At 50.6% G+C, this 24,868-nt stretch overlaps 1 protein-coding gene across 1 annotated transcript in view; it reads right to left on the reverse strand.

The window, feature by feature from the left end:
* LOC146782964 (phospholipid scramblase 1-like) overlaps window positions 1-13,937 on the reverse strand; it is a 125,988-nt gene extending 112,051 nt beyond the window's left edge. The window contains exon 1 of the mRNA XM_085639890.1: window positions 13,791-13,937. The gene's annotated coding sequence lies outside the window, so the exon portion shown is untranslated. The remainder of the gene's footprint in view (window positions 1-13,790) is intronic.
* Between the last annotated feature and the right edge of the window lie 10,931 nt (window positions 13,938-24,868).

A 24,868-nucleotide genomic window follows, 5' to 3' on the forward strand; every position in this document is an offset into this window, starting at 1 on the left:
GTCCTGGCTGCAGGGGGCATGGATCATCAATCCAGAGCTGTTCCGAACACGGGCCCTCCCAATATGTTTGGCCCCGGGCCCCCAACACCTTTAAGATGTCCCTGGTCACACCGCAACACCAACTGAAGGCAGCATAGCAAGTCCTGGCCTAGAGCTGCTCGCGGTGACGCCTACATAGATGCCCAATAGTGCGCGAAACTAGAATCAGCATATGCTTGCGCTACCTTACCGCAAGGCAGTGCAACAGACAACCTGACACTAGTGCCACTATATGCCTTGACTCACGTCAGGCGGCCACTTCCTTTGCACCATTCCTTGCTCCTGCCGTGCTGCCCCTCCTATTATCACCACAACTACTAACCCTGACACCCGTGCAAGTCCACCTATTCCAAGGCCCTTGAAGCTATAAGAATGGCTTGGGCAGCAGGCCATAGTAATTTTAATGTAAATTGAATTGAACTATGCCTGTTGCGGTCATCTCTAAAATGGACAGACAGTGCCAACTCGTGGCACGCTGTCACAAGCGCCGGTGTGACAGTTAAGTGACGTGCACAGGTGCAAATTCCTTTGATTCTTCTCAGTGTGAGAGCCTAACTATCCAATAGTCGCACTACCGACCCACAGCGCTCCGCTTACCGACCCCGGTGTGCCTACCTGCAAAGCGTCACCCTGCGCCGCTAGGGCCATGAGTTCCACACTTACCACATCACTAAAATGTTTATTTTAGATCGAGACAGAACCTCCTATCTGCTAAGTGGTGGAGTCACCTCTTATTTCCAGTGATATTAGTGAGCTGTTGCTGTGTTACTGTGAAAATTTACGTCACCGTCCCCCAAAATTGTATACAAACACATTTAGAAATTGGAAGGGTATGTCCGTGCACCAACCGTAACTTACCCCAAGGGGGCAAGAAAGGGCTGGACTGTTCACATTCAAGGCTGTTCCAAAAAGCCTTTCATTTATGCCACGTTTTTTATTATAATTATTTATGACAAAATTAAATCACTGCCAAACCAAGAACTTTTACTTGCAGACAGCTACAGTGTTACAATGTCACTTAAACATTTCATTCCATCAACTTTAAAAAGAAGTAAAATTATTCACCATCTACTAGACAGTTAAAGTTCATGCAAAAAATAGCCAATATTTAAGGTTAATATAAAATTCTACATTAAATAAAGCACATGTTGAACTAGCATTGTCGCTGAAGAGAGAGGAACTATTCTAAGGCATATGTGAACAATGTGCACGGACTTTGTCCGGTCACCAAAGGTGAGGAGGCCAGTGGGAAAGATTGGTTTACCCATTGCCCCATGCAGTATGCCGCAAGTAGGTGGAGCCAGAATATGAGTGACACATTAGCAGACCAATGGATGAAGCCCACTGACCAAAAGCCCCTCTTTTTGTGTGTGTATATTTATAATATATGTTTTTTTTTTGGGAAAAGCACTAGCCTGACAAGATAGCTAAAGCTGTGCCAAAGGCCATACCTAAAAGGTTTGTCCATCTGAGTGCACCATAACCCATTGAATCCTGAGTCATTTTGAGAACATTTTCGCTCAGACATCTCAAATCTGGAAGTCGGTCCCACTCATGGCCAGTCTCCGCAATCTCATAGGCCCTAATTATGAGTGTGTCGGAGAGTTGGTGCTGTTTATCGCACTCAATAAAATTAGACTCCCCCAGTGTTCAAAATGCATTTGGTGCAATAAATGGCACCTATTCTGAGTTTTGGGGAATAATGTGGATTTTTGTGTTGACTGCACCAAAATGTGCATGTTACCGAAAATACTGCACTATTTTCCTTATTAAATCCTGCTAGGTTTGATGTGCCGAAATTTAATAAAAGGTGAGATTATGAACACTCTCAGTAATTAACAAGATGTGATAAATACTGCATAACTCTGAATGTCAACCCCTGCGCAAAAAATCGTTTGTACAGGAGTCGAAAAATACCAATCCACTCATAATGTCCCGGTTTTCCACCCTCCTCAGATACACTGGCAGATTGTACATCACTGTTAATAGCAGGTGCGTAGTGTCGGCAGACATAATATTAAACGGGAACGAATGTTAATCAGAAGACCACGTGTGCTGTGAAAAGTTGCGTTTGAGGGCTTCCCGTCACGTGAACGTACCATTGCCTTTAATTATTTTACCGTTAGGATGGCTGAGGGAGTTAAGTTGCCAATTATTTCATCCTGTTTACCTACCGCCGACAGCGAGGAGACTCTTTTGTTCACTCTAGAGGTCAGGCCGTGCCGTACTGCACTTCCGCCTTTAATTTCAGCACGAAAATTATTTCATAAATTTTCTAATGCCCATTTCGTGATATAAAAAAACAAAAACAAGCAAGCTGCATGAAAACACCCAGAGACTCAATGGGTGTTTACTCAAAGGAAGGGAACAGTCCTAACAGAGCTAAAATTAGAGTCCTTGGCTTTCCTGTCTTCCAGAAAGGAGCAACAACGAAATTTGATCCGAAACTGCAAAACACAGAAATGGGGATTGTAATATCTGCTGTGTCTGCTGGACCCTCAAGGGAGGGCTTCAGACCATTTGTTATTCTACCAGAAATACCTGGGCTTCTCTTGGGAATTTTAGTTTTTAAATTTATATTTCTGTCAATGCCGAAAAAAGCGCTTCAACACCCCATCAGAGGTAAAAGGCGCTATATAAATGCCCTTTTTTCCCTCTTCTACCCATCCACCGCTCAAATTACTTTAATATTTCACTATACTAATTCAACCCTAATCCTTTATGGGTTGCAGAGTAGCGTGCTACTCACAAAAAAAGCGCTTTGACGCCTCGCCAGGGGTAGTAAGCGCTATATAAATGCAATTACAATACAATACAACGACTGTTGCTACCATGGTGACAACCGGAAACATCAAAGTACCTGCACAATTGCCTCCCCCTACCCTTTCTCTATCCACCAGTGTTCTCGAGAATCATCTGAAGAGGCTTCCAGGGAGTGGAAAAATTTGTATCAGGTATTTGTGGAGTGTAGGACCCTGTGGTGATTCTCAGCGCTAGCCTATAAAGTCAAAGATAGTCCAGCATAGCTGCCAGTGTTGCGGGAGCTGGCCCCGGCCCGCCCCCAACTCCCTCATCAACAACCAAAATTAGAGCGGGAGCAGAAAGAGAGAGGTGGGGAGGTGGAAGGGGCGTATAGGCCGTGCTGAGAAGGAGGGGGAGAGGAGCGAACGCTCTTCTGCAGGGGGCACTGAAGCCCCTCCCGCCTCCTCGGCGCTTGCGAGGTATCGTGTGGGCCAAGGCTCCTCGCGTCTACGGTTGGCCCTAACACAGCCTGGTACCAGCAAGGTACGTTTGAAAGAAGGGCAAAACCCCCCGGGGGACTACGCGCTGACTGGTTCGCCCCTACATAATGCAAACGTGGCCTCCTCTTACACCCTTAGACACCTCCCCGGTCGGCCATATGCTGACCACGACCAGGGGAGGGGGCCGCTGCCCTACACACCTAGGGAGCTGCCCTGCCCCCCCTGGAGGACCGCAGCCACGGCAATGGCTGGGCTTTGCGATCGTGCCTGCGAAACAAGAAGGGGGAAGGGCAGTAGCACACTCACCGCGGCACAGCTCCTGGGGATCCCGCGAGGAAATCTGAATGGCATGGACGGCAGTAACCAGACCACACAGACGGTGTGTCCAGGGCGCAAAAGAGGAAGGACAGAGGGTGGGGGAGGCCTATATACTCCCCCTTCGTTCCTCGCACCCCGGAAGTGACACGCCCTGTGCGCCGCAGCCCCTGGCTGCCCGAGTAGGGGGACTTCTCCCCGAGGGGTCCTCATACTTAGCAGAAGGGGGGTGGGCTGGTGCCCTGCTGGAAATAGAGGCCCGTCCTTCTAGGGCACCCTGCGGGTGCCAGGGCAGCTGCAATTCCACACCTCTTGCTTTGTCAGACTAGTGTCCAGAACTGCTGGGCATCTTGGCACCGTCTCCTCCAAGCCTCCTCTCCCTGCTCGCTGGTCATCGATCACCCATTTTAATTGTTTTTTGGACGACTTGGTAGACTCTATTTACTGCTGTGCTGCTCCAATTTGAAAATGTGCTTTTGTGAATTGTTACTTATTTTTTATAATTTATTGGTCAAAATAGTGTCCCCGATTATCCAACAGTAAATAAAAAGGCAAACAAAACGGGGATCAAAGCATGTTATATGTGCATGCACCCGTTGCCATGCTGAGCTGATATAATGTGACAAAGCATACGCGTGCATACATGTCATTACACTTTGTTTCTTTTTTTTTGCTGCACATATTGGCAATGCCAATTGGTCCAAAATCTGAGGCCTGTTGGCTTTGTCAATGCTTGTTGCTCTCTACCTTTTATGCTGCTCTCCCCCTTAAGTACCTGCTTCTCCCTCTCCGCGGCGTCCCTTCCTCTACACCAAGCTTCTCAATGACTCCTCCAAACCCCTCCCTGAATCCCTAAATAATTTGTGATGCAGAAAATGTTGTAGCTTTGATTGGAGTAGTGTGGTGTTATAGAGTACCCTACAACCAAAGACACTACCAGCAGCAGACACGGAGGAACATTAAGTGCAAAGCTCCTGCGGGTGTCATTGAGGCTGGATCATTTGACATGAACTCGCACCCCATCCTCATCTGACACCAGCACAAGATTGGCATCCAAGGACCTGCTCTTCGCTGAATTTGCTCCTTAATGGATAGAACACAAGCTACAAGCCAGGCACTGTGCTCCCTGAAGCCCCTGAACTGATGCACAGAGTGTTTATGTTTATGTTTATGTTTTTGAGATTTTTATTGCGCACAAATACCCTAGGGTGTCTCGGCGCATAAGAACTTCCTATAGACAGAGGCATCTGAAGGGATCACTGGTTGAATAACCAAGTTTTCAAGAGCTTGCGGAAAATGGTAAGGGTAGGGGAAGTTTTTATGACCAATGGGAGAGAATTCCACAGCCTGGGAGTTGCTACCAGGAAGCGTCTGTCTCCCCATGTGGAGGTTCTGGTGCGTGGTACCGGGAGCATATGCGTGGAGGCTGATCGTAAAGTTCTTATGGGGACATAGATTTGGAAAGCGTCCTTCAGGAACTTGGGTCCTGATTCATGAATGGCTTTATAGGCAATACATAAAGCCTTGAACTTTATGCGGCTCTTTACTCTCAGCCAATGCAGATGGTGTATGGCCGCAGAGGTAGGATGACGAAATGGAACGTCGAGCAGTAATCTTGCTGCCGCGTTCTGTACAGATTGCAGCTTGGCTAAGACCTGCTCCTGAGCATTAAGAAAGAGACCGTTGCCATAGTCCATTTTTGAAAAAACGAGGGTGGTGATTAAGGTTTTACCTGCAGTCGAGGGGAGATATGGCAACAACTTCTTGATTTTTCTCAACATATAGAAGGATGATGTCGCCACTGCGTTGACGTGATGTTTAAAAGAAAGTTTATTGTCGAACAAGATACCGAGATTCCTAACCTTGGTTACTGGAGTGGGGGGGGGACCCATCTCACTGGGCCACCAGGTTGAAGACCACTCAGGGGAAAGCTTACCAAAGGTTAGCACCTCGGTCTTATCCGAGTTCAATTTTAAACTATTATCTGCCATCCACGAGCTGATGGCCATCATCCCTTCCTGAAAATTAGCAGCGACTGCGGGACCATCTTTGTGAACAGACAACACCAGTTGGGTGTCGTCAGCATAGGTGGTTAACAGCAACCTATGAGCTTTTATAACCCTCGCCAAATCCGCCACATATATATTAAATAATGTGGGGCTTAGCGAGGATCCCTGAGGGACCCCGCAGGGGAGAGAGAAAGTGGGTGAGTAGAAATTACCCAGTTTCACCGCTTGAGTTCGGTTGGCCAGAAACGAAGCAATGAGATCTTTTGCACGATGAGTTACACCAATGGATGCGACACGGTCGACCAAGATGGAGTGGTCGACCGTGTCGAAGGCGGCGGACAGATCAAGGAGCACCAAAACCGCCGCCCCCCCCTGATCCATGATGGTCCTGATCTCATCAGAAGCCTTTATCAAGGCCATTTCCGTGCCATGATATTTCCTGAACCCAAATTGAGTATCATCTAGAAGATTGTGATGGTCGATGAACTCGGAAAGTTGCAGGTTCATAACTGACTCGAAGATTTTGGCCGGGAAGGGTAGACAGGCGATAGGCCTATAGTTGGCTGAATCAGTAGGATCCAGAGACGGTTTTTTCAAAAGAGGTTTAATAACTGCCTCTTTCCAGACTTCCGGATAAACACCTGCTTGAAAAATGGAGTTACAAAGGACCGTTAAGGGAGGTGCTATAACCTCAGTGAGAGTGTTCAATATCGCAGAGGGACAAGGGTCCAAAGGGGAGCCAGATTTGATAGAAGTGACCAACCTGCTAATGTGTTCAGTTGAGACCGGGAGAAAATTGGTGAACTTGGGCGAGTAAGGAGGGGGATCGGGAGCAACAGAGCAAGCGGGGAGGGAGAATGATGAATAGATCTTGAAGACCTTAGTAAAAAAGAAGGTGGCCAGCGTATTGCACAGAACTTGAGAAGGTTCCGTCGGAGGGCCTGTGGGGGGGTTGGAGAGGGCATCAACTACCTGGAACAGCTTTTTAGCTGAGTTTTGAGCTGATTCAATTTGGGCGAGAAAAAAGATACTCTTGCATTTCACAATGGATTTTTTGTACAGTGCAAGGGCATCCTTATAGGTCTGCCTATCGACAGGGTTATAATGCTTTCTCCACCGCCTTTCCAGGTTCCTACAATGTTGACGTTGTAATCGGAGATCGTCCGTAAACCACGGGGCCGAAGGTGATGCCCTGTTCGAAATAAAAGATTTGGCCGTAATCACATGGTTTACTGCGTCAGAAATCCATTTCTGGTATCTGCTGGACGTTACGCTGGGATTAGGGGAAACCTCGTACCGGGAGTCTATTAGAGTCTGGGAAAGAAATAGGTGATCGAAGTTATTCCAGGCTCTCGAGCTGATGGAAATGCGAGGCATGGGTTTGACGAAGTTGCGATTGTTAGTCTGGATGGTAAAAATAACCGCGGAATGGTCTGACCATACCACAGGACTAACTAAAGAGAGAAAAAGCTTGGGGTTGTTGGTGAACAGCCCATCCAGCGTGTGTCCAGCTTGATGAGTGGGGGCATTCACCATTTGCGATAAGCCTGCCACTTGTAGGTCAGCTAGTAATTGGGAAGTGTCTTTGTCCCCTAAGTCCTCTAAATGGAAATTAAAGTCTCCTAAAATGGTGAAATCCGAATGGTTTATAGCTAGTTCTACAAATTCTTCCAAGGCCAGAAGGAAGCGCGAATGTGGGCCAGGGGGACGATATAACAAAATCCCTTTAAAGGACTGATTGTGGTTGAGTGAAATGGAAAAAAGGAACGCTTCGCAGTCCGGTCGACTTAAAGGGTCAGTATTGACTCTTAGGTCTGCATTGTGAATTATGGCTAAGCCACCTCCTCTCCCCGTAGATCTGTCCTGTCTCACCACACAGAAACCCTCCGGGGTGGCTAGTGTGTCTAGGTTCATCGCTCAGCCACATCCTCTGCAACGCATACACAATCCCTCCAGCCAGCGTCATCCACACGCAACATCAACATCCTCTCCTTTGCAGACGAGACGCAATTCATACTCTCCATCTTGGACAGGACCCCCGACACAAGAAATAAATTCACCGCATGCATGAACAAAGGCTGTAACTGGATGAAAGTCAACTGTCTCAAGCTCAACACTGACAAGACAGAAGTAGTATTCTTCTGAAGAACAACTCACTATGGGACTGAAACTGGTGGCCCTCCGCCCTGGTTCAATGAGACTCGATTGAGCTCCATATACACCAACAGCCATTGTCTGCTGTTATACTGTCCTTGCAACTCCTGCTGACGCCCTGCCCAGCCGTACACCAGGAATTGATCCTTATTCCTCAGACAACGGCCAAAACACCCTTTTTCAAGGTATTTTAACGCGATTCTACAGGCCACCTTCCTGTTTCTGGCACACCATGATTCAATCATAAGGCGTCATTAATTTAATCAGGCAATAATTTATTGTGTAGTCCTGAGGATGATCCCATTGCATTAGGAACTAGGGATCGAAACGTCGACTTTTCAAACAGCAACGCGATTTATCCACTGTGAAAATTGTATTGTGGTTACTGTTGGTTAGAGCTTACTCGAGATTTTACTGTATTGTAAGCTACCACTTGCTCCCTATGTTTTTGCCTGCTATTCTTGCTTTCTCTTCATTTCTCTTCTGTTAAAGCTCGGTACAGGATTGTGCCCTTGTTTTATTCTCCCCGTGGTTTTCATTCTGTTATATTCCTTATGTATTGTTTGAAATAAATGTTCCTCTGTCCGGCTGGACATTGGAAGACTGTCCATAGTTCGTATTGAAGTCTATGTCGAAATGTCTCTATTATCTATCACTAAGCTAAGGACCTTTGTTCTTTAAAAATAAGTAATCACCCGAGGTCCGAAGCTACCCGCTCGGGCCCCCTTGTCATTTAAACTGCAACTTACCTGGAGAGTCACATCTCCTTCCATCAACCGCTCACACACAGCCGCTCTGCAGGACTCCTACTCGCACACATCTCACATGTCGACATAACCAGATCAGGAGGACGGGTGTTCTCTCACATCGCTCCTAAAGCGTGGAACGGCATTTAACTCCACATCACAGCCTCTTCCCATCGTCTGGAATTCCACAAGAAGTTGAAGGCCTGGCTTTTCAATTAACCAACCTGCCATAAGTCGATCTAGGCACACACACCTGGTCGGTGCCAGGATACTCTCAAGGGTGATAGTGAGCTTTACAAATACACATACATAACGTAAAATTCCCCCATAAACCGGTTTGCGTCTTAAAACCCAAGAAAGAGAAGTCTAATTCCATTTCCGTGTGTGTGCGAATTTGTGAGGGCTTTAACCCCTTCGATGCTGCGCAGATTCCGCCGCTGTGCTGACGGAATCTTGCGCGGGCGTGGTCATGACGGAATGGTTCCGTCATGAGCACAGCTCAACCGTGGGTCATGACGGAACCATTCCGTCATGAGCACCGAAGGGGTTAAGAAGAAGCACCCCGCGTTGGGCTGTACCATCTGATGTTTATCTTGCGGGTGTACATGTGCAGCTCTGGTTTCAGAGCTGCTTTACTAGTAGAGCCAGTGCCCACACGAGGTGTGGCAGGAAATCACAAGTTTCTAAAGGGCCATAAATGACTGCATTTTTGTCCTTAGATGAATCAGAGGACTGACGACTCCTGCAGACTTTGGCCCTGGGACCCTTTTTTCCTCCAAGCAGCATGTAGACCCAGCTTCTGTCTCGCCTTGGCTTTTCAGTGATGAAGGAAATGCGATTAAGGATAGCACATTGGTTGTATATGTTCACCAGTTGTGTAAAGTAATGTAATCCTTGAAAACTGAATCTTGGTCAACTCCCACTCACCTGTGCCCCTTCCCTCGTGTGTACATGAACGAAAGGAACATGTCCTCTATTAGAATTACATTGTTCTATCTCAATTCAACATACAATCCATACACGGCCGGGTTTTCAGCTTGAGCAGTGGTTGGTTGGAAGCAAATATCTGAGAAAGGGACAGCAACATTTTATATTTAAAACATACAATGTTTTGAAACCATTCAAAGTCATGCAGCGCTACCAAGTCGCAATAGAATCAGGCTGGCGCAAAGTGAACATGGCGTTCTTTCACAACTGACATCACATCACATGACCGGAACTAATATAACATATGCTTTGAACGTCACCATGATATACACCTGTTTTTTGCTTCCTGCTTAATATGTAACTTGATTCCGTACCACCAGTGACACAGAGAGAACTAGAGTTGGCGTGGTTATGTATTAATTTTAGATATTGCGTACTAGCAGACCGAAACACAGTGGTGGCTCATTAAGAATAAAGACACTGTCAATTGTTTCACGCCCATTAAAGACTGAGGTGAGTTGGAGAGTTGCTTGAGGGGGTTGTCTGCCTTACCAGGCAGTTGAGGGGGTGCTGAGTTATAAAGTACTACTTAGTGAAGCCCCTTGTGCAATATTAGGGACATCTTGTGTGTTTTGCTGTTCGCCCTATGTGGGAAGGGTATGCCCAGACGTGGGTCCCGTGCTCACTACGCCACTGGAGTAAAGCTATCCTGGCTGAAGAGGGGTGAAACCCCGAAACCGGTCCTAGGATGCTTGATTCCGGTCCAGGGAAGACATGGCTTGGCAGTTCGGGCTGGTCTGTTCCCACGAGGCACAGGGTCAAAACTGATTTGCATATGGCCATGTCTATACTGGGGTGGCGTGGTGAGGAAAATAAAGATGGATTAAACCCAGATCTGTGACTGGGGGTGAATGTTTTGCCTATGTGCAACGTTCCGTCCATCATCTTGTGTGTTTTGAAGTCGACATGGCAGTCAGAGACTGCACACAGGCTCTGCAATGGCAGGCCTGAGACACACTTTACAAGCTGCTTCTGTGGGTGGCACAACCAGTGCTGCAAGCCCACCAGCAGCATTTGGTTTACAATCCCTGGGCACACTCAGTGCACTGTAGTAGGGACTGACAAGTAAATCAAATAACCCAATCATGGAGTCACTAATCAATACATCAATTTACACAAGAGAGCATATGCACTTTAGCACTGATCAGCAGTGGTAAAGTGCCCAGAGTCATAAAACCAACAAAAACAGGTCAGAGAAAATACAGGAGGAAGGCAAAAAGTTTAGGGATGACCCTTCAAAAAGGGTCAAGTCCAACAGTCGTTTTTAAATTCTTTTCTTAATTCTCATGCTTTTTTGTTTTTTTTACTAATGTAAACCTGCACTTTGCTTTTTGAGGATAGTGACTGCCCTTACAATGTGCTTTTTATGTTGGATATTTTCTAAAGTCTGAAATGCATTACTGCAAGTCGTGACTTTTTAAAATTTCAACAGGTTTTTTTCCAACTAGTAAATTTATTAATAGACATTTATATGTGTACCTGTTAACGTACTTTTATGAATATTATGAATATTTATTAATAAAGGAATTGGAGCATTGACTGACCATACACAATACGTATGTGGTGAAAGTCTGCGTCTGGACCCAAGTGTCTTCCACTGCTTGGAGAACCATCCGAAGAGTCGCTGTCCCTGGACGGCTTTCCCTGGTCCGTCCAGGAGTGCAGTATAAGCTGGGGGAAGGCTACTGTGCTGGTATGTGAATATTTTACCTCTGAATGAATGGATGGGTAAAAGGAATGCCATTTCAATTACATCATCTCGAGATGTCTCCCTCTTCTTTCACTGACCTCACTGAGGTCTCTTTCTTGTCACACTCATGACTGCTTTTGGGGTCTCTCTTCCCCCTCTAACCCATTATTTATCTCCTGCCCTCTTCTTTCCTGCAGAGGAATGGAAGCTTTGTGACTCCTCAACCATGTCTCACACACCAAGACATCCTTTTACACCCTTTATTTCTCTTTTCCTTGCCTTCCCTCTACTCTCTCACCTGGTCCTCTCCTTCTCCCTCGCTCGCTTTCCTTTCCCTACCCCTTTCCTTCTTACTGTTGCCTCTCCCACCCTATCACATGTTGTACCAAAGGCCACATTGCAGCCTGCGCCCCACTCAACAGTGTCTGCATCCAGCTCAGGAGAGTGGGGAGCACTGCACAGCCGCCAGCAGGGCAGCGGACACGCTGGTGCGGTCTCCTGCGGTCCTCTCCCTGGGGGTCTGCTAGAAGACGCCATAGAGGTCTCCTTCCTGGAAGAACTGCACCAGGATCCTCTAGAATGGATTCATGGGTATAAATTGAGCCCAATCCAATATGGAAGCTCTTCTATTTATTTCTTATGAGATGTTCCCCAACTGTTATGGCAACAGCATGTTTGGGGAGGCGATTTCCTGTTTTCAGGCGTATATAAGGGGTCAGTTTCCTCTTCCTGCTTGCATCACATCACTTCTTCTCTTCAGTTAGTGTTTCCTCACTCCTGCCTACTTCTAGATTCTAGTGTTCCTCGACGTGTGGTTTCTGCAGTGTTCTCCACTACCTTCTCCAGTCTCCTGGGCTTCTCGCCATCTCTGCCTTGCCATCACGGAGCCACGCTAACATTGTTGGAGGTGCCTTCGGACCTCTTCCTCCCTTGGGGCTCCTTCTGGGAGGCACGATCTGCTTAGGTGCTTTAAGCATCAGTGGCATCGTGGCTGCTGGAAGGGGTCACCCATACCTCTGCCAGACTGACCATCAAGAACTGGGCTATAAGGTTCCGAAGGTGCTCCAGAGTGTACAGCCTGCATGGTGGTTGGAGTTTTGTGAGTGCGGACAGTGGGCTGGGTGGTCACGGTGCTCCTCTGGGTGTTGGTAGAGATGGGCAGGAGGGCTGTGAGAGTGGATGGGTCCGTTTGAGGCTCACAATTGTTGTAGATGCTGGTGAGCAGTAGGATCAGCTGGGTGCGGAGGGCCTGAGAGGGGCCTCTGCTGGTGGACCTTGCTGCCAGAAAGGTGACCTTTCACTAGGTTAAAGATCTCCTTGGTGCTCCTTTTGATGCGGTCAGTGAGCATGATGGGTTTGGAGACTCTGATTTGCAGATGGCACCGCCTGAGGGCAGATTGGTAGGTGTGCTTGTTGGTGTCGTTCTGACAGTCTCCATCTGTGTTCAAGTTGCTTGCAGTGGTGTTTGTTGATCCTCACCTCTCCTGTGAACCAGCTTCCTTGCGTCTGGTTCTTGAAGCTTTGTTGGAGGAGCCAGGGGATCTGTGCAGGCGGCGATCCAACTATTTAAGTTGGAGATGGATTTGGGGAGGTTGCTGTTGTCAAGGCCAGTGGTGTAGGAGCGGGGAAGTCCAGCATATATATATTTTTGATATTTATTTCAACCCCGCCCCTCCCAGGCCCAGCCTCAAACACCTCCGTTGGTCCCTTCCTGCTCACCTCTTCCATTGCCCCCCCTTCACCCCCGCTCCTCCATCGCTCCCAACCACTCACAGCCCTTTCAATATTTGTCTTTCGTTTTGTTTTTTGGGAGCCCACAGTAGCTGCTACCTGCTAGTGGGCTGTCTTAGAAGCACTTTGGCGCAATAGCGTTTCATTTATTTGATCAAGTGGCGCCCGTAATATAGAGTTGGTAAATAAAAACAAAAAAAGGGGGTGTGCGTGCTTGGTGACGCATGCACACGCATACGTCATCGGTTACTCACGCACCTAGGACTTACATACTAACCGTTTAAAACTTGAAAGTGGGAGATTTAAAAAAAATAATGGAATGCATTTTCCTTTTTGACTCATGAAGCACAGGACGGGGGACAGCTACAATAAAACCAATTTTGGCTTTAAAAACCCGGAGTCTTCCGACTGAAACGGGTCAATTGGAATGTATGTTGGGGAATTATGCAGCTACTACCAGCAGCAGCCACGTCATTACGCCGATGATGCACTATAGCGGGAAAAAGCATTGGCAAACCAAAAGGTGTAAAAGGTGAGGCTAATTGGCTTTGGCAATGCTCGTTTCAGTTGGATACGCCCTATGACTATCAGGAAAAGCCTCGGTCCCAAGCTTCAAGCCACACCTCTGCCCCGTTAATTCTACGTAACGTAGGAGCGAGTGAGCTGAAGTTACATATCCCTTCTGCGCCGCCCTCACACTTTACACCTCCAATTTCCCCCCACATACACACTTTACGCCTCCTATCCCCCAGCAATAATTCAGAGGGGGCGGGCAGGAACCGTAATGGCCGCTTGCCATCTGGTCTTTGAGTTCTCGTCCGTCTCCTCCAAGCCTGTCTGACCCCAGAAACGTGCGTGGGGGCGCTGCGCGCGGTACCTGTTCGGCGGCCTCTCGCCAGGGCCCCGTCCGGCTCTCCTCGGTACCCACAGCAGGTGCACTCTCGCCGGAGCCAGCGCCGGCGGCCTTTATCCTCTCAGCCGCTCCAGGTTTGCACAACACTCCCTACCTGCTCGTAATAAAAGTAACTCAAGTGTTTCCAAAGCCGTGGGCAGGGCAGGGCGTAACTCGAGCCACAGTACACGGAAGTAATGCCCCTGATCCTACCACCTCTGGGCAGGTGGAGCCCTCTAACTCAGGAAACCACAGACACTCGAGGACAGTTTTTATTTTGCATTCTGGTACTTGTAGTGCGTCACTACAAGTACCAGAATGCAGAGGAAAACATCAGGACTGGGTGACCCACTCACACGTAACGCTGGCGGGACTGCTTGAAGTCTGAATTTGAGTGAAATCTTAAGGTGTTCCAGAAGAGTTGGGGAGAGGATGTAGCCTTAGGGCAAGAGCGGTCGACCTCGAAGCTGGGGAACCGTGCTCGAGTCTCGGCAGCGACGCTCAACATCCTGTGATTCTGGGCAAATCACTTTGAAAATGCGCTTTTGAGAATGTTAACTTCTTCCTTTTTTAAATTATTTTTTTATAATTTACTGCTCAAAATAGTGTCCACGATCATGGAACAGCAAATACAAAAATTAAACAAAATGGGGACCGTAGCTAGTCATATATGCACGCATGTGCTGTGCTGCATAAGTGCATACGCATGCAGAGCTGCTGTTGTCACGACACATATGCATGCAAACACGTCATTACACTTTTTTGTTGTTACTGCACATCATTGACAATGCTAATAGGTTCAAAAGCTGAGGCCAGTTGGCTTTGCAAATGCTTGCTGTTCTCTACATTGTGTGCTGCTCTCCGCCTTAAATACCTGCTCTGCCCTCTCTGAGTTGCTCCTGCCTCCTCCTCAAAATTCCCAATGACTCCTCCAACTCCCTTCCTGAATCCCCAAATGAGTGGTAATGCAGCAAACATTGCCACTTGGATTAGAGTAGAGTGGCGAATCCTTTTCTACAAATAAACTACCCTACTACCAAAGACGCTACTATCAGCAGATATGGAACACCAAGTACAAAGTTCTTGCTGATCGCAGTGACGCTGGCACTAAAAGCAGGAAAGAAATCTTCGCCATCATCAAGGAATTGACCACACCTTCTGCTGCCTTCAGCAACATCACAACATCACAAGACCTTTGCAACGCGCTCTCAGAATTATTCTGGAACAAAATCATAACCTTGCTCAAGAAACCATCCGCTGACCCAGCCGCGTTTTCCAACTACAGACACATCTCCTTAGAGAAGCGAATCAACCAACGCCTCACTGACCACCTCAGCAACCACCAGCTCCTTGATGCCACATAGTCCGGATTCAGGCCCAAAATAGTACAGAAAGAGCACTCGTCGCCACTGACGACATTCCTGTGATCCTTGATAGAGGAGACACAACAGTTCTGGTCTCACACCCCGTCCTCATCAGGTGCCTGCACGAGACTACCATCCAAGGACCTGCTCTCTGCTGGATCTGCTTCTTAACGGACAGAACACAAGCTGTAAGTGTGGCACCTTCCCCCCTGAAGCCCCCCAAACTCATGTGCGGAGTGCCTCAAAGTTCATCACTCAGCCCCGCCCTCTCCAACGCATACATGATTTCTCTGTCCGACGTCATCCATGCACACAACATCAACATCCTCTCCTACGCCAACGAGATGCAATATGTACTCCCCTGTCTTACAAGACCCCAACACAAGAAACAAGTTCACCTCCTAAATGACCAAAGGTTCTAACTGGATGAAAGCCATCTGTCTCAAGCTCAACACCAACAGACAGAAGTAGTGATCTTCTGCAAAAATAACTCACCATGGGACTCCAACCGGCAGACGGCCGAAGTCGGACCCAGCACCAATGTGCAACAAACCTCGAAATCATCCCCAGCAAACTGGACATGATCGCACAAGTCAATGCTGGAAGAAATTTGGTTTGGTTACTGCCGGAGGCTGGTGGAACCCTACTCAAGTAGTAGCCACAATCCTTGTCAGGGTAAAGTCACAGCAAACCCTAAATTTACCTGTGCTCATCCCTCGGGTAGATTGGCACAGATCAGTCAGGCTTAATTAAGAGGCAATTTGTAAAGTATTTGCGCAACACTACAAACAGTAACAAAATGAACGCACAACACAAAAAGGATCCCACACCAGATTAGAAAAAACAGAGTACCTTTTAATAAATTAAACAAGACCAAAAACAAAAAAAATGGAATAAGTAGATCCGGAGATATGCAGGTTTAAAGATTTAAGTGGAAATAGTGCCACAAAGCGCTAACTGTGGATATCTGGTTCGCTAGACCCGGACAAAGTCACAAGTTCAGTCCAACCGTGATGGAGTACGGGCCTGGCTACTGGGACCCACTTGGGCCTGCATAGAGGTGCAAACTGCCATGTCGAGGATGCGTCACGCAACCGAGGTAATGCATCCGTTCCGAGGAGATGCTAGTCTGCAGTGCTAGTTCCTGCATCATCGTCAATGAGGGTTTGCGATGTGAAGTCCGATGTCGATGATGTGTCGCATAACTGAGGTGATGCATCCTCTCCGAGGAAGTCCGAGGCTGCAGTGCTAGGTCCTGCATCATTGTCAATGAGGGTTTGCGATGTGAATTCCGGTGTCGAGCATGTGCCACACAGCTGAGGCAATGCGTAAATTCCAAGGACCTGCGAGGCAGTGATAAGAAGTCCTTGTGACAGGAGAGTCCATGTAGCAGAGGTAATGCAATGGTACTGCTTGGGGTTGTGCTGCGCAACAGAGAAGATGCGTGAGGCCCTTGGTACATGTAGTACCACTTTACTAGGGACGTATAAGTAAATGAAATATGCCAGTTGGGTGTAAGCCAATTCTACTATGTTTAGAAGAGTGAGCACAAGCCCTTTAGCACTGGTCAGCAGTGGTAAAGTGCACAGGGTCCTATGGTCAACAAAACCGAATTCAGCAAAAACGTGGAGGATAAAGGCAAAAAGTTCGGAGGTGACCCTGCAGAGAGGGTCAGGTCCAACAATTGTCGTCCCTGCATCCTGTATCCACACCCTGAAGATGCTGAGGAAGATCTTCAAAGGGCGCCCAAGCAAAACTAGAAAAATTGTCACTCACCCCAGTCACCATCAAGTTGGACTATGGGAACACCCTCTACTCTCTGATCAGCAGGCAACTCACAAACCATCCAGAACTCAGCTGCCAAATTCACCCTCAGTCTCGCACACAGAACTCACATCACACCTCAGGGAACTCCAGTGGCTCTTGATACACAGGCACGTTCATTTCAAACTCCTCACACACACATTCAAGGCACTACACGACTTGGGTCCAACCTACCTGGAGAGTCTCATCTCCTTCCACCAACCAGCCAGACACCTCCACTCTGCAGGACTCCTACTCGCACACATCCCACATGTCGACATAACCAGATCAGGAGGACGGGTGTTCTCACACATCGCTCCTAAAGCGTGGAACGGCCTCTCCCCCACAGTACATCCTCCTCCCCTCTTCTGGAACTCCACAAGAAATTGAAGGCCTGTTTTTTCAGTTAACTAACCTACCATAGGTAAATCTAAACACACACACACACCTGATCAGCACCAGGATACGCTCACGGGCGATAGTGCGCTTTACAAATACACATAACATAACGTAAAGTACCCTCATAAAACCCGATTTGTGTCTGAGTGCCCAAGAAAGAGAAATCTAATTCCATTTCCGTGCGTGTGCGAGGGCTTTTGTTGGGCTGTACCATCTGATGTTTATCTTGCGGGTGTACGTCTGCAGCTCTGGTTCAGAGCTGCTTTACTAGTAGAGCCAGTGCCCTCAGGAGGTGCGGCAGGAAATCACAAGTTTATAAAGGGCCATAAATTACTGTATTTTTGCCCTTAGATGAATCAGAGGACACTGACTCCTTCAGACTTTGACCCTGGAACCCTTTTATCCTCCAAGCAGCATGTAAACCCAGCTCCTACCTCGCCTTGGCTTTTCAGTGACGAAGGAAATGCGAATTACTGATAGCACATTGGTTGTCAATGTTCACCAGTTGTGTAAAGTAAGGGAACCCTTGAAAACTGTACGTTGGTCAACTCCCACTCATCTGTGCCCCTTCCCATGTATGTACAAAAAGGAAATGTGTCCCCTGCATTGCAATGTTCTATCTGAACTCAACATACAATCCATACACGGTCGGGTTTTCACATTGCGCAGTGGTTAGTTGAAAGCAAATATCTGAAAAAGGGACAGCGATACTTTATGTTTGAATGTACAATGTTTTGAAACTATTTAAAGGCATACAGTGCTACAAAGTCGCAATCGAGGCAGGCTGATGCAAAATACACATGACATTCTTTGACAACTGACATGAGCTCACATGACCAGGCACCCCTCACTAAGCTGCCCCTGCCTTAATATTAAATATTGCATAATATTGTTAAAATCCTCCAACCAGTGCTTTTAAGTTATTTTATTTATTTTAAAAGTTTTCTATAGCGCGAACATGACCACCGGGGGTAACAGAACGCTTTACAGTAAGTCAGGGAAGGACACAAGGGGTAAAAACAGATCACCCAAACAACAAGCATTTGCAATGCAAATTGGTCTCACATTTGTGAGAGTTAGTGGTATTGGCGTTGTAAATGAGAATGTCTTTTACCCATGTGTTTTGGATTGGAGTGGAATGGATGTGTTTGGAGTGGAATGATGTAGGTTGGTTTGGAATTGTTAGCTGTGGAATTGTGTGTTTTGGAATTGTGTGGGGTGGTGTGGATTTGTGTAGTGGAATTATGTGGCGTGATGTGTAGTGGAAATATGTGGATAGTAATTGTGTGGTATTGAGTGTATTGGAACTGTGTGGAGTGGAAAAAGTAAGTTATTTTACCTCCTAACAGAATTGCACTAAAGATATGGATTCATTATGCAAATTAGATCATAACAAATTCCTACCATTGTCTACCTGGCATTGACTTTCTCAGATGTGACATGTGCACCCGTGCAATAACTCACTATAACTGAACCAGCATGTTACACTTACAGGCACTGACACATTCCTTGTAACTATGTACTTTTGTATAATATGCGGAGGATAGTAAGCAGTGTGTAACTGTCCCAGCTGAGCTACCTGCAATAGAAACAAGCAATGGCATAGCCAATAGGTCTCGCCTTTGGGACCTTATAAGTGTTTAGCCATGCAACAGTTGCATAACTAAATAGTTATAAGGTCCCAAAAGCGAGACCTATTGGCTATGCCAAGCAGCCGTACGGCCGCGAAAGTGAAAGTGATCGTGATCAAACATCAAAGCGGCTGTGCGGCCGCGAAAGTGAAAGCAATCGCGGTAAAGTGTGGCGCGCGCGCCCGCGCACATGCACTGTAGCTCTAGGCTGGCCTGGTAGCACTTTTTGAAGCCCTCTCAATAAGTCTCGCCAGACCAGCGCATGCGCTGGGTTAGGCGAGACCTAAAAAAAAGCATAAACAAAGCGTTGGCATACTCCTTTTATGGCGACGTAAATCTGGCTAACTTGCTCTGTTGCATGGCTTAGTGAACACGTGCCTTGTTCTGGAGCAAGGCGCTTTCAGCTGTGCTCCCTGCTACTGCAGAACTCGCTTAGACTTACCTTTGGTAGCAGAGATCAGGTTGTTGCCATCTTTCAGCAGATCTTTAATACACTTGTTGCATAGCTGCCAAGGTTTCAGATTGCCATACGTGACATTTTTATAATTTCAGTGTAATTATGAGTGATATTTCAACGTCTAGCAGTGACACTTTCTCGTGAGCAAAATCAATCAATGAAGAGGAGGGAAACCTATAAATATCACCCATTCCACCAATTTGAGCAACAAAAACACTCTAAGAAAGCCTTTAAAGTGCTGCAAACGAGCAAACATGGAAGGGTGTTCGCTTAGTGTAGGCACCATTTCAAGCAGGACTTAAGCCTCGCTCCCAAAAGTCAGCATAATATGCGGTAAGAGTAATCAGTATTCCATATTTTGAGATATGAGATTTGCTTAGTAAAGAACATGCTTTTATTTATGTGTGTAAGAAAACCTTTGGGATTGGGTGTCTTTCTCCTCTGACATGTGCCCGAGCCAGAGCTTCGCGAGTGGAAATGATGTATTTTTAACCTGCACTCAGGACTTCATGTGAACAGAACTATCCGCATTTTGTCACTTAAAGATTTATGGGGGTACCAGGGGCGTAACACAGGCCCCCGCGGTGCGGGGGGGGCGGCAAGCTCCAGGGGGCCCCCTCAGCACAGCAATATGTCCGGGGAGCTTCTGATAGAGGCCGGAGGGGGCCCCTCCTTGTACCTTGCTGGGGGGCCCCCCTCAGTTTTCGTTACGCCTCTGGGGGGTACTGCCCTACTACCCTCACCCCTACTGGGGCTGTGTAGATTGTCCCCTGCGTGCGGTGTGGGAGATCTCAACATCTGGTAAGTGTTCAGGGGGTTGGGGTGGGGGGCAATGCTTCACCCCGAAAGACCTTCCCTGGGGCGGAGATCCTTGTCGAGTGGCGGCTGCGGCTGAGATGCCAGCGCGGATCTCAGCTGCTATAGAATAAACCCATTCTCTAGAGTCACTGTAGCCGAGCTCCACTGCCAGGCACCACTCCAGTGCAGCCCGAGGAGACGAGCAGTGAACTATAGGCTAAGAAGGACGCATGTTTAGCTTTAAATTAAATATATTGAGAATGAGAGCTGAGTGAATGTGAGCCACGGCCGCAGCGAGTCTCGGGCAGCTGGTCAGGGGAGCGGAGCGCTGCGCAGAGGACAGCCGGGATATAAATCATTTTAGTTTGAGTTACAACCGGACTTTTTATCTTTTTGTTGTCACTTAAGTTCAGGCCGGGTGAATCCACCCGCAGCTCAGAGAGCAGGAGTTTATTTGAGGATAAAACATGAAGGAGCCAGGGCAGCTGGCTGCTGTCCCGTGTCTGTGCTGAGGGCCCCCCAATGCGGCCCCCGGCAGCTGGCTGCAGTCCCGTGTCTGTGCTGAGGGCCCCCCAATGCGGCCCCCGGCAGCTGGCTGCAGTCCCGTGTCTGTGCTGAGGGCCCCCCAATGCGGCCCCCGGCAGCTGGCTGCAGTCCCGTGTCTTGTGCTGCTTGAGCAATGCCCTCAGCTCTGGGCCCCCAAGGCGGCCCCTGGCTGCAGTCCCGTGTCTGTGCTGCTTGAGCAATGCCCTCCGCTCTGGGCCCCCAATGCGGCCCCCGGCAGCTGGCTGCAGTCCCGTGTCTGTGCTGCTTGAGCAATGCCCTCAGCTCTGGGCCCCCAATGCGGCCCCCGGCAGCTGGTTGCTGTCCCGTGTCTGTGCTGCTTGAGCAATGCCCTCAGCTCTGGGCCCCCAATGTGGCCCCCTGCAGCTGGCTGCAGTCCCGTGTCTTATGCTGCTTGAGTAATGCCCTCAACTCTGGGCCCCCAATTCGGGCCCCGGTAGCTGGCTGCAGTCCCGTGTCTTGTGCTGCTTGAGCAATGCCCTCAGCTCTGGGCCCCCAATGCGGCCCCCGGCAGCAGTCCCGTGTCTGTGCTGCTTGAGCAATGCCCTCAGCTCTGGGCCCCCAATGTATGTATGTATGTATGTGTTTTTTGTAAAGCGCACTGCTGCCGAGGCGTCGTGGCGCTGTAGACCGCTGGGGAACCCGTCCTGGCTATCCCTGTGAGATGGTCCCTCCTGGGTATCTCCAAGGTGAAACCAGGCATCCCCGGCGAATGTGGGGGGCCGTTGTGGAGATGAGGCAAGCTAATGCCCAGAGTTGCCGATTGTGTAATCCCTGGTTAGACTGGGCACCGAGGCGAGAATAATCGAGTCCGCTGGCCCTGGTCCACAACCCTGCCTCGTCTGGAATTGAACCCTGGTCCCGGGCCGTCCTCTGCTTCCGGGTCTGCCGCCTCTAACCAGTGAGCCACACTACTCCACTCCACTCCACTCCAATGAGGCCCCCGGCAGCTGGCTGCAGTCCCGTGTCTGTGCTGCTTGAGCAATGCCCTCAGCTCTGGGCCCCCAAGGCGGCCCCCGGCAGCTGGCTGCAGTCCCGTGTCTTGTGATGCTGGAGCAATGCCCTCAGCTCTGGGCCCCCAATGTGGGCCCCCTGCAGCTGGCTGCAGTCCCGTGTCTTGTGCTGCTTGAGCAATGCCCTCAGCTCTGGGCCCCCAATGCGGCCCACGGCAGCTGGCTGCAGTCCCTTGTCTTGTGCTGCTTGAGCAATGCCCACAGCTCTGGGCCCCCAATGCGGCCCCCGGCAGCAGTCCCGTGTCTGTGCTGCTTGAGCAATGCCCTCAGCTCTGGGCCCCCAATGCGGCCCCCGGCAGCTTGCTGCAGTCCCGTGTCTGTGCTGAGGGCCCCCCAATGCGGCCCCCTGCAGCTGGCTGCAGTCCCGTGTCTTGTGCTGCTTGAGCAATGCCCTCAGCTCTAGGCCCCCAAGGCGGCCCCCGGCAGCTGGCTGCAGTCCCGTGTCTTGTGCTGCTTGAGTAATGCCCTCAGCTCTGGGCCCCCAATGCGGCCCCCGGCAGCAGTCCCGTGTCTGTGCTGCTTGAGCAATGCCCTCAGCTCTGGGCCCCCAATGCGGCCCCCGGCAGCTGGCTGCAGTCCCGTGTCTGTGCTGAGGCCCCCCAATGCGGCCCCCCACAGCTGGCTGCAGTCCCGTGTCTTGTGCTGCTTGAGCAATGCCCTCAGCTCTGGGCCCCCAATGCGGCCCCCGGCAGCAGTCCTGTGTCTGTGCTGCTTGAGCAATGCCCTCAGCTCTGGGCCCCCCAATGCGGCCCCCTGCAGCTGGCTGCAGTCCCGTGTCTGTGCTGCTTGAGCAATGCCCTCAGCTCTGGGCCCCCAATGCGCCCCCGGCAGGTGGCTGCAGTCCCGTGTCTGTGCTGCTTGAGCAATGCCCTCAGCTCTGGGCCCCCAAGGCGGCCCCCGGCAGCTGGCTGCAGTCCCGTGTCTTGTGCTGCTTGAGCAATGCCCTCAGCTCTGGGCCCCCAATGCAGGCCCCCGGCAGCAGTCCCGTGTCTGTGCTGCTTGAGCAATGCCCTCAGCTCTGGGCCCCCCATGCAGCCCCCGGCAGTTGGCTGCAGTCCCGTGTCTGTGCTGCTGGAGCAATGCCCTCAGATCTGGGCCCCCAATGCGGCCCTCGGCAGCTGGCTGCTGTCCCGTATCTGTGCTGCTTGAGCAATGCCCTCAGCTCTGGGCCCCCTATGTGGCCCCCGGCAGCTGGCTGCTGTCCCGTGTCTGTGCTGCTTGAGCAATGCCCTCAGCTCTGGGCCCCCAATGCGGCCGCTGGCTGCTGTCCCATGTCTGTGCTGCTTAAGCAATGCCCTCAGCTCTGGGCCCCCAATGCGGCCCCCGGCAGCTGGCTGCACTCCAATGTCTGTGCTGCTTGAGCAATGCCCTCAGCTCTGGGCCCCCAATGCGGCCCCCGGCAGTTGGCTGCAGTCCCGTGTCTGTGCTGCTTGAGCAATGCCCTCAGCTCTGGGCCCCCAATGCGGGCCCCGGAAGCTGGCTGCTGTCCCGTGTCTGTGCTGCTTGAGCAATGCCCTCAGCTCTGGGCCCCCAATGCGGCCCCGGCAGCTGGCTGCAGTCCCGTGTCTGTGCTGCTTGAGCAATGCCCTCAGCTCTGTGCCCCCAATGCGGCCCCCGGCAGCTGGCTGCAGTCCCGTGTCTGTGCTGCTTGAGCAATGTCCTCAGCTCTGGGCCCCCAATGCGGCCCCCGGCAGCAGTCCTGTGTCTGTGCTGCTTGAGCAATGCCCTCAGCTCTGGGCCCCCCAATGCGGCCCCCTGCAGCTGGCTGCAGTCCCGTGTCTGTGCTGCTTGAGCAATGCCCTCAGCTCTGGGCCCCCAATGCGCCCCCGGCAGCTGGCTGCAGTCCCGTGTCTGTGCTGTTTGAGCAATGCCCTCAGCTTTGGGCTCCCAAGGCGGCCCCCGGCAGCTGGCTGCAGTCCTGTGTCTTGTGCTGCTTGAGCAATGCCCTCAGCTCTGGGCCCCCAATGCGGCCCCCGGCAGCAGTCCCGTGTCTGTGCTGCTTGAGCAATGCCCTCAGCTCTGGGCCCCCAATGTGGCCCCCGGCAGCTGGCTGCTGTCCCGTGTCTGTGCTGCTTGAGCAATGCCCTCAGCTCTGGGCCCCCAATGTGGCCCCCGGCAGCTGGCTGCACTCCAATGTCTGTGCTGCTTGAGCAATGCCCTCAGCTCTGGGCCCCCAATGCGGCCCCCGGCAGTTGGCTGCAGTCCCGTGTCTGTGCTGCTTGAGCAATGCCCTCAGCTCTGGGCCCCCAATGCGGGCCCCGGCAGCTGGCTGCTGTCCCGTGTCTGTGCTGCTTGAGCAATGCCCTCAGCTCTGGGCCCCCAATGCGGCCCCGGCAGCTGACTGCACTCCTGTGTCTGTGCTGCTTGAGCAATGCCCTCAGCTCTGGGCCCCCAATGCGGCCCCCGGCAGCTGGCTGCAGTCCCGTGTCTGTGCTGCTTGAGCAATGCCCTCAGCTCTGGGCCCCCAATGCGGCCCCCGGCAGCTGGCTGCAGTCCCGTGTCTGTGCTGCTTGAGCAATGCCCTCAGCTCTGGGCCCCCAATGCGGCCCCCGGCAGCAGTCCTGTGTCTGTGCTGCTTGAGCAATGCCCTCAGCTCTGGGCCCCCAATGCGCCCCCGGCAGCTGGCTGCAGTCCCGTGTCTGTGCTGTTTGAGCAATGCCCTCAGCTCTGGGCTCCCAAGGCGGCCCCCGGCAGCTGGCTGCAGTCCTGTGTCTTGTGCTGCTTGAGCAATGCCCTCAGCTCTGGGCCCCCAATGCGGCCCCCGGCAGCAGTCCCGTGTCTGTGCTGCTTGAGCAATGCCCTCAGCTCTGGGCCCCCCATGCAGCCCCCGGCAGCTGGCTGCAGTCCCGTGTCTGTGCTGCTGGAGCAATGCCCTCAGCTCTGAGCCCCCAATGCTGCCCCCGGCAGCTGGCTGCAGTCCCATGTCTGTGCTGCTTGAGCAATGCCCTCAGCTCTGGGCCCCTAATGAGGCCCCCGGCAGCTGGCTGCAGTCCCGTGTCGGTGCTGCTTGAGCAATGCCCTCAGCTCTGGGCCG

Source organism: Triturus cristatus, chromosome 12, assembly GCF_964204655.1.
Source record: "Triturus cristatus chromosome 12, aTriCri1.1, whole genome shotgun sequence".
Classification (NCBI taxonomy): domain Eukaryota; kingdom Metazoa; phylum Chordata; class Amphibia; order Caudata; family Salamandridae; genus Triturus; species Triturus cristatus.